The sequence below is a fragment of the Tupaia chinensis genome, unplaced genomic scaffold (genome assembly GCF_000334495.1).
Source record: "Tupaia chinensis unplaced genomic scaffold, TupChi_1.0 Scaffold000361_1, whole genome shotgun sequence".
NCBI classification, from domain to species: domain Eukaryota; kingdom Metazoa; phylum Chordata; class Mammalia; order Scandentia; family Tupaiidae; genus Tupaia; species Tupaia belangeri.
In genome coordinates this window covers 491,993-501,017 of record NW_006159857.1, presented here as the reverse complement: position 1 = coordinate 501,017, position 9,025 = coordinate 491,993, and the positions used below count along the sequence as shown (strand labels likewise).

At 36.9% G+C, this 9,025-nt stretch overlaps 1 protein-coding gene and 1 pseudogene across 1 annotated transcript in view; one reads left to right on the top strand and one right to left on the bottom strand.

Moving 5' to 3' along the window:
- The window catches only part of PLCL1 (phospholipase C like 1 (inactive)), a 410,917-nt gene that overhangs the window by 377,152 nt on the left and 24,740 nt on the right, over positions 1-9,025 (bottom strand).
- LOC102474829 (lupus La protein-like) lies at positions 6,780-8,830 on the top strand (annotated as a pseudogene).

The following is a 9,025-nucleotide window of genomic DNA, read 5'->3' as shown; positions in this document are numbered from 1 at the left end:
TGGGGCGAGCGCCGGCCAGGCCGTTCCGGCGCGCGGCTGCGCTGGGGGGCGGGAGCCCCCCTCTCTGGGAGGAATTTTTAAAAAGCTAATGTCAAGAGCTTTGTAAAGCCTATAAATCACCAAATCACTGGCTTTACCACATCTTCACTTTTGAACATCTTTTTCCATTTTTGTTATATTTTTGCTTTCTTAAATATTTATTTCTTCATGCACAGTACAGTACTATGGTCTTACAATCACAATGGTAAGTAAAAGTGTTCTTTTTCTCTCTTTCTAATGACCTACTGTTATGCACAATTTTGTCTATCTCTAACTTAACCAAAGATTGATATTCACAGATGTTTTCAGATTGTAAATTTACTTTCCACAGTCCTCTACATGGAAATTACAAATTCTCTTTTCATTGGCCATGTTGAGAATGCCTTTATTAATTTGTAAGACTGTTTGTTGCCAGATTTTTAATCAATATGCTTTTCTTTAGAAACTGTATTTCACAGTAAAGAACATCGTAGATAATTCCATACATACTTGCAGAATAAACATTGGAGCAGTTTTCGAGTGTTCACAACATAATATAACATTAAATGTTGAAAGTAGTGAATATGTTTATAGCCTCAATTTATTACAGACTGCATACATGCTTTTATTTTATTTATTTTTGGGGGGAGAGATTTTTGCTATAAGGTGCATGCACTAGCAAGAGAGACAGAAAGCAAGAAATCACCCCCCGGGGGGGATGGCCACGCCGCAATCCCTTCTCCTCCATTCTCCTCTTGAGATCTCCGGCAAGCACACACATGCGCCTGGCATGAGTTTAAGTCACAGGGTCTGGGACTCGAACCGCGGTCGACTACATGGGAGTCCAGCGGCATAGCCATTACACTAACTGCTGGTCCCAATAAATATTTTTTAAAGTGGTCCTTCTTTACTCTTGAATATTCTAAATTGTTATTTCTATTGGGTGTCCTTATGAGGAAAAGTTCTATTAGAACAGAAAAGATGCAAATGTGATTTAAAAAAAAAAGCTAAGGAGCCAGTGAATGGTGGAGTGGTTAGAGCAGCTGGATCTCACATGGCCAAATCTGAGGTTCAAGTCCTAGACCCAGCAGTTTGAAGAACATGCCAGTCATGTGTGCATGAGGGTCCAGAATCCCAAGAGGAAACAGGAGGAGAAGGGACTGTGGCATGGTATCCCCCTACCCTGTGGGTTCTTTCTCACTTTTTCTCTACCTCCTCCTACCCCATGGTGAGCACATGTACCCTATAACAACTTTTAAAAATTAAAAATAATAACAGTGATAATGTTTTTAAAATCAAGCTAAGTCATTCCAACCATTCTCAAAAACATATTTTTAACTAATAAATTTTGTAGTGTTTTCACTCTTACATTTAAAATGTTCCAGTTTCAAGGGTTTTTATGTGTGTGTGTGTGACAATTAGGCTTTATGCATTTGCCATCTATTTATAAATGAATGAATGTAGATCAGGAATTATTGCAAGATCTCATATGTAATACCTGCCTAATTATTAATGAGAGATAAGTCATAAAAGGCAACCTCTGTCATTCATGGGGGGAAAAATTATGTCCTACAGCATGCAAAAAGCATTGGATGATTGATAGCTCCAGCAGAAGAGACAGAGGCTAGCCAGTCTAAAGAAACAGCAGAGCAGTGTGCAGCTCTAATCCATGGCTGCTTCCCTCTTACAGGGCACAAACATAGCAAATCAGTTGTAAGAAAATTAAAAGCAAGTCACTATTAATCATGCAGCACACAAAAACATTTGGTTAAACTAATGAAAACCACTTAAAATAGAACAGAAAAAAATCTACATGTTTTTCAAAAAATTCTTAAGCAAAGAAAAACAATGCTTTCTAATGACCTACTGTTATGCACAATTTTGTCTATCTCTAACTTAACCAAAGATTGATATTCACAGATGTTTTCAGATTGTAAATTTACTTTCCACAGTCCTCTACATGGAAATTACAAATTCTCTTTTCATTGGCCATGTTGAGAATGCCTTTATTAATTTGTAAGACTGTTTGTTGCCAGATTTTTAATCAATATGCTTTTCTTTAGAAACTGTATTTCACAGTAAAGAACATCGTAGATAATTCCATACATACTTGCAGAATAAACATTGGAGCAGTTTTCGAGTGTTCACAACATAATATAACATTAAATGTTGAAAGTAGTGAATATGTTTATAGCCTCAATTTATTACAGACTGCATACATGCTTTTATTTTATTTATTTTTGGGGGGAGAGATTTTTGCTATAAGGTGCATGCACTAGCAAGAGAGACAGAAAGCAAGAAATCACCCCCCGGGGGGGATGGCCACGCCGCAATCCCTTCTCCTCCATTCTCCTCTTGAGATCTCCGGCAAGCACACACATGCGCCTGGCATGAGTTTAAGTCACAGGGTCTGGGACTCGAACCGCGGTCGACTACATGGGAGTCCAGCGGCATAGCCATTACACTAACTGCTGGTCCCAATAAATATTTTTTAAAGTGGTCCTTCTTTACTCTTGAATATTCTAAATTGTTATTTCTATTGGGTGTCCTTATGAGGAAAAGTTCTATTAGAACAGAAAAGATGCAAATGTGATTTAAAAAAAAAAGCTAAGGAGCCAGTGAATGGTGGAGTGGTTAGAGCAGCTGGATCTCACATGGCCAAATCTGAGGTTCAAGTCCTAGACCCAGCAGTTTGAAGAACATGCCAGTCATGTGTGCATGAGGGTCCAGAATCCCAAGAGGAAACAGGAGGAGAAGGGACTGTGGCATGGTATCCCCCTACCCTGTGGGTTCTTTCTCACTTTTTCTCTACCTCCTCCTACCCCATGGTGAGCACATGTACCCTATAACAACTTTTAAAAATTAAAAATAATAACAGTGATAATGTTTTTAAAATCAAGCTAAGTCATTCCAACCATTCTCAAAAACATATTTTTAACTAATAAATTTTGTAGTGTTTTCACTCTTACATTTAAAATGTTCCAGTTTCAAGGGTTTTTATGTGTGTGTGTGTGACAATTAGGCTTTATGCATTTGCCATCTATTTATAAATGAATGAATGTAGATCAGGAATTATTGCAAGATCTCATATGTAATACCTGCCTAATTATTAATGAGAGATAAGTCATAAAAGGCAACCTCTGTCATTCATGGGGGGAAAAATTATGTCCTACAGCATGCAAAAAGCATTGGATGATTGATAGCTCCAGCAGAAGAGACAGAGTTTAGCCAGTCTAAAGAAACAGCAGAGCAGTGTGCAGCTCTAATCCATGGCTGCTTCCCTCTTACAGGGCACAAACATAGCAAATCAGTTGTAAGAAAATTAAAAGCAAGTCACTATTAATCATGCAGCACACAAAAACATTTGGTTAAACTAATGAAAACCACTTAAAATAGAACAGAAAAAAATCTACATGTTTTTCAAAAAATTCTTAAGCAAAGAAAAACAATGTAATGTATTAGCTAAGTTAACTTTATATTATAAAAGGAAAAATGTATTTTAATGATTTTAATTATGCAAAACTTTATATAATACAGGATATAATAATGTGGAATATCAGAATTACTTCTTTTTTAAGAATTATTTTATTTTATTTTATTTACTATTATTTTTTTTTAATTTGACCAGAGAAAACAAAGAAAGAAAGAGGGAAAGTGAGAAAGCAAGCCACCAGGTCCAGGACTTGAACCACAGTTGGCCATGTGGAAGTCCAGCTCTTTAACCAACCACACCACCTTCCAGCCCCCAAGAATTACTTCTAATTTGACTAACACAAATAACCATGTAAAAGTGGTAGTGATAGGTCATGGCTCTTCAGGCTAACTCTCCAGTTTCAAATCCTAGCTTCTCTATATATGACTTAGAGCAGAGTGATCAAGATAGTCTTTATTTGATTCTGAAGGAACTTTAAGGAAAAATTCTGTTCCATCAGAAAAAAAATATATGTTCCTTATCTGTTACCTATATTCTATCCAGTCATCTACAGTTATGGTTACCAGATTTAACAACAACAATAGAAAAAAAATACAGGATACCTAGTAATATTTGAATTTAAGATGAACAATGAATAATTCTTGCATAGGACATACTTATACTAAAAAAGTATGTAGTATTCATCTAAAGCACAAATTTAATTTATTTTAACTGGCAATCATACCAATAGCAGTAATGCTAATACTACACTTTCTGTTTTTCAGTCTTCTATTTAGTAAGCACACCATAAAAATAACATCATAAATCATGCTTTGTGCTATATGGCATGTAATTACACAATCAGCTGACAGCCAGTGTAAAGAACTATAGTGGATTTGATAGGATTTCTAACTTTTTAAAGAAAGTGGTAACCATTTATGGAATTGACTAGGACAGTTAAAGGCATTCTGTTTCCATCTGTCCTGACATGCTTCTTAAAAGTATGTAATAGTTTTTAGTATTTTCTTCTACCTAAATGGCTGTGATTAGAATATCCAATATGGATTTACGTATTTAATTATAAAATTAATCACAGTGATCAATTTTCTGCCCATATAAGCACATTTCATATCACTATACGGATGCTTTTTACAAAGGTTCCTTTGGCATTACAGAACTACAAGTTGTAAAAAATTTTTTCTAAACTCCCAAAGCAGCATTACTAATTTTTTTTCAAAATCTATACTTTACCATTAAATTATAATCACCCAGGCAAAAGAATTTTTAAATTCTATGTTAGATAACAACTATATTTGGGCGTGGTGGCGCCCACCCTGTGGCAAAAACCTATGGAGGCTGGAGATAACAACTATATTTAATCAAACATACTGAATTAGAAAAAAGTTAAAATTTAATCCAACTTAAAACATAAAGTCATTAAATAAAGTGTCTTGTTTTTTTTTTTAACTGTCTGTAAAACTTGAGTTTTTAATTCGAAGATAATTTTTTAAAGAGATTTTTGACAGAGTCTCACTGTTGTAATCCCTCCACCTCAGCTCCCCAGTTGACTAGGATCACAAGCATCCACCCCCACACCCAGCCTGTTTAGTTGGTTCAGGATTTGACTCAGGGCCTTCCATATGGCACCAGCCTCATACAGTAGCATCCTTCCACCAGCAAAACTGTGTCGAGGCCTCAGAGGTAACTTTGATCGTCAGAATATCTCAACAACCTAAGAAAGTCCTTTATGTAGTATTTACACCGTTCTAAAGTAATTTGACAATAGTTATCAGATGAACCAACTGATCTCTTGCAAATGGTTTCATTAAACAAAGTGTTCAAAAGAAACACAGGCCTGGGCTTCTTTATTCATTCATTCTCATCAGTACTCCACAATGGAATACTGATATTTTCAGAAGAATTACTTCAAATTTTATGCTATAAAAATGAATAATGATTATATGTAAATCAAAAATTACAACAAATATTTTTAAAAAGAATGAGCCCAAACTATGAAAATGTGTCTTCAAGCCAAAGCCAAATGATAATACAATAGAAAAATGGAAGAAATAAATTTTTCTCTATTCATCTCTAAAGCGTAACCTAAATAATTCAACCTCAAGTTATTAATATCTTTTATACTAATTTAAAAATTAGCAAAATTACATTTTATTTGCTCCCTTATAGCAAATAAATTCATAGATTCACTAATCTGTGAGAGTAATGGGAACACAGACTTTTGACTATGTAAAGATAAAGATCAGCAAGCTAAAACAGAAAACAGTTGCATTCCCTGTGAGTCATCATATTCCATTGACTAAAAATCACAATTTAAGGAAATTCTGTAGCCAACTAAACACTTAACAACAGAGCCATGACCATTTGGGGGCCTTTGGAAAACAATGTAAATTTTGAAGAGGGAATATTCTGGTGGCTTTTCTAAGCTAGATCATAATCACAGGAAACAATAAACTCAAGATCCAACAGAGTTCTATTTGAATGCTATACTAAATTATTTTTCAAAACTAATCCCTCAAAAAAGTTTTTCAAAAATCTAATTGAATGTATTTCAAATTTTGTTAGCCTCCATTATTAGTTGCCAGCACCCAGATTATATTATATCTTCTTGTCAATACTAAGCTTCTTTCCCTTCCAATTTCCCTTGTTTAATGCTTTAAAACATTTTTCCAGGTGTGCCACTTTCTGAGAAGGCACATCAAGAAAAATAAGACTAGCTAACAAACACTAGGCACCTATGGGCAAAGCATAGCATATTAGGCCTTACGTATAATATCATCTCATAGAGTGGAATGTGGGAGGTAAGAAATGTAAGAGTTGGGAAGATAAGCAGTCTTTCCTTTGTACCAGGCCTTCTGAACCATGTAAAAGTTATTTGTGCTTCATTGCTAGGGCAGTAAGGACTCATCGTAAGTTTTTAAGCAAGAAGACAACGTAATTAGATTTGCCTTTTAAAAATAATACTCAAGGGGCCAGCTGGTAGTGTGGTGGTTAAGGCAGCTGGATCTCACATGATTCACTTCAGAGTTTGAGTATCAGACCCAGCTGCCTGAAAAACACACCCAAAATCCTGAGAGGAAAATGGAAGAGAAGAGATTGCAGCATGGTCATCCCCTTGAAAGGTGATTTCTCTCTCTCTCTGTCTCTCTTTCTCTCTCTTTCTCTGGCAAATGCACACACCCTATCGCAAAACTAAAATAATAATAATGTTTGAGCTACTATTCTTAACAATTGATTAGAATAAACAAGATGGTTGGAAGCAGAACAACAGTCAGGAACACACTGTGGCAACAGAGGCCAAGCATGGATGTAATTGAACTATGTGATTGGCAGTGATAACTATCCAGGAGGTAGATCCAGGGGAGCATGGTAATAGACTGGAGGTGATGAGAGAGAGAAGAAGGACACAAAGATGACATTCAGGCTGCTACCAAAGGCAACTAGGGGGATTACTATTTGTGAAATGGGGAACACAAAGAGAAGATCTAGGGACCTAGAAATATCCAGCAAAAAGAGGCCAGTGGGTGTCGCTGGGAAATGGAGACATTGCCGTGACTATTAGTGAGCCTGTGGGATGCCTCTGTGGGACCTGGCCCTAAAGAGAGCCACAATGGTGGAAAATGGTGATAATGAAAATATGGCTGCAGTGGAGACCAAAATCTGTCATCAGATTGAGTATTATTTTGGAGACTTCAATTTGCCACAGGATGAGTTTTTAAAGGAACAGATACAACTGGTACATTTGGAGATAATGATAAAATTCAACAGGTTAAACCATGTAATGCAGACTTCAATGTAATAGTGGAAGCACTGAGCAAATCCAAGGCAGAACTCATGGAAATCAGTGAAGATAAAACTAAAATCAGGAGGTCTCCAAGCAAACCCCTCCCTAAAGTGACTGATGAGTATAAAAATTATGTTACAAACAGATCTGTTTATATTAAAAGCTTCCCAACTGATGCAACCCTTGATGATATAAAAGAATGGTTAGAAGGTAAAAGAGAAATACTAAATATTCAGATGAGAAGAACATTGCAGAAAGCATTAAAGGTAACAATATTTGCTGTGTTTGAAAACATTGCATCTGCAAAGAAGTTTGTAGAGACCCCTGAGTCAAAAGTACAAAGGCACAGAGATGTTAATACTTTTTAAGGAAGATTACTTTGCAAAAAAAAAAAAAAAATGCAGAAAGAAAATAGCATAAAGTAGAAGCAAAATTAAGAGCTAAATGACAGGATCACAGTATGTCACAATCCTCCTACCTCAGCCTCTCGAATCGCTGGGACAACAGGCGTGGCCACCATGCCCGGCACTTTCCAACAAGGCCTCACTGTATTCCCCACGTGCCCCATGCTGGCCAGGAACTCACAATCCTCCTGTGTCAGCCTTCAGAGTAGCTGGGACTACAGGCTCACATCACCACCAACACCACCAATAATGCCAACGCGCCTGCCTTTCAGGACAGGGTCTCACTACGACGCAATCCTCCTACCTCAGCCTTCAGAGTGGCTGGGACAACTGGCGCGGGCCACAACGCCCGGCTCTTTCAGACAGGGCCTTGCTATATCCCCCATGTGCTCCATACTGGCCTCAAACTCGTGATCCTCCTGCCTCAGCCTGCCAAGTAGCTGGGACTACAGGCTCACGTCACCACAGCTGCCACCACCACTACCACTGCCACCATCACCACCACCGCCACCACCACCACTGCCACCGCCACCACTGCCACCGCCACTGCTCCCGGCTTTCAGAAGAGCAAGAAGAAAAACAGAAAATAGCAGAAAATGCTGAAATGAAATCTCTAGAAGATCAGATGCTTGCTGGAATTTTCAGGTGACTTAGATGATCAGACCTGTAGAGATTTGCACATCCTTTTCTCAAATCATGGTGAAATAAAATGGGTAGACTGTATCAGAGGAGCAAAAGAGGGCATAATTCTGTTTAAGAAAAGGCCAAGAAAACCCTAGTAAAAGCCAAAGATGCAAATAATGGTAACCTAAATAAAGGAACAAAGCAGTCACTTGGGAAGTACTAGAAAAAGAGGTAGAAAAAGCAGCATTGAAAAAAAAGCATAGAAGATGAGCAAGAATTCCTAAACAAATGGAAGTCAAAAGGTCGCACATTTAAAGGAAAAGGAAATAAAGCTACTCAGCTTGGGTCTGCTAAAGCAAAAGTTTCAGGGCAAGAAAACCAAATTCAATAGTGATGATGGCTTTGATATGAACCACCTCAACCAGTGGAAAGAGCAAGAGAAGAAATAGACATGAAAGAACCTGCATCAAAACAACAGAAAACATAAAATGGAGTGGAGATCAGTAGTTTAGTGAACAAATTTTTTATTCATTTTAATTACGTTTAAGCCACCTTTTGTCTTTGAAGCCTTTTAAAAAGAAAACCGAATTAGGTCCACTTCAATGTCCACCTGTAAAAACAGAATTTTTTTTTGTTATTTAACTTGTCTTTTTGTTTTGCTTTGTTACCATCATGAGAATTTTTTTTAAATATATAGTTGTTTGTGTTATTCAGATTCAAATATCAACAGGAAAACTCTTCTGCTAAGTTGCTTTTGTAATATGA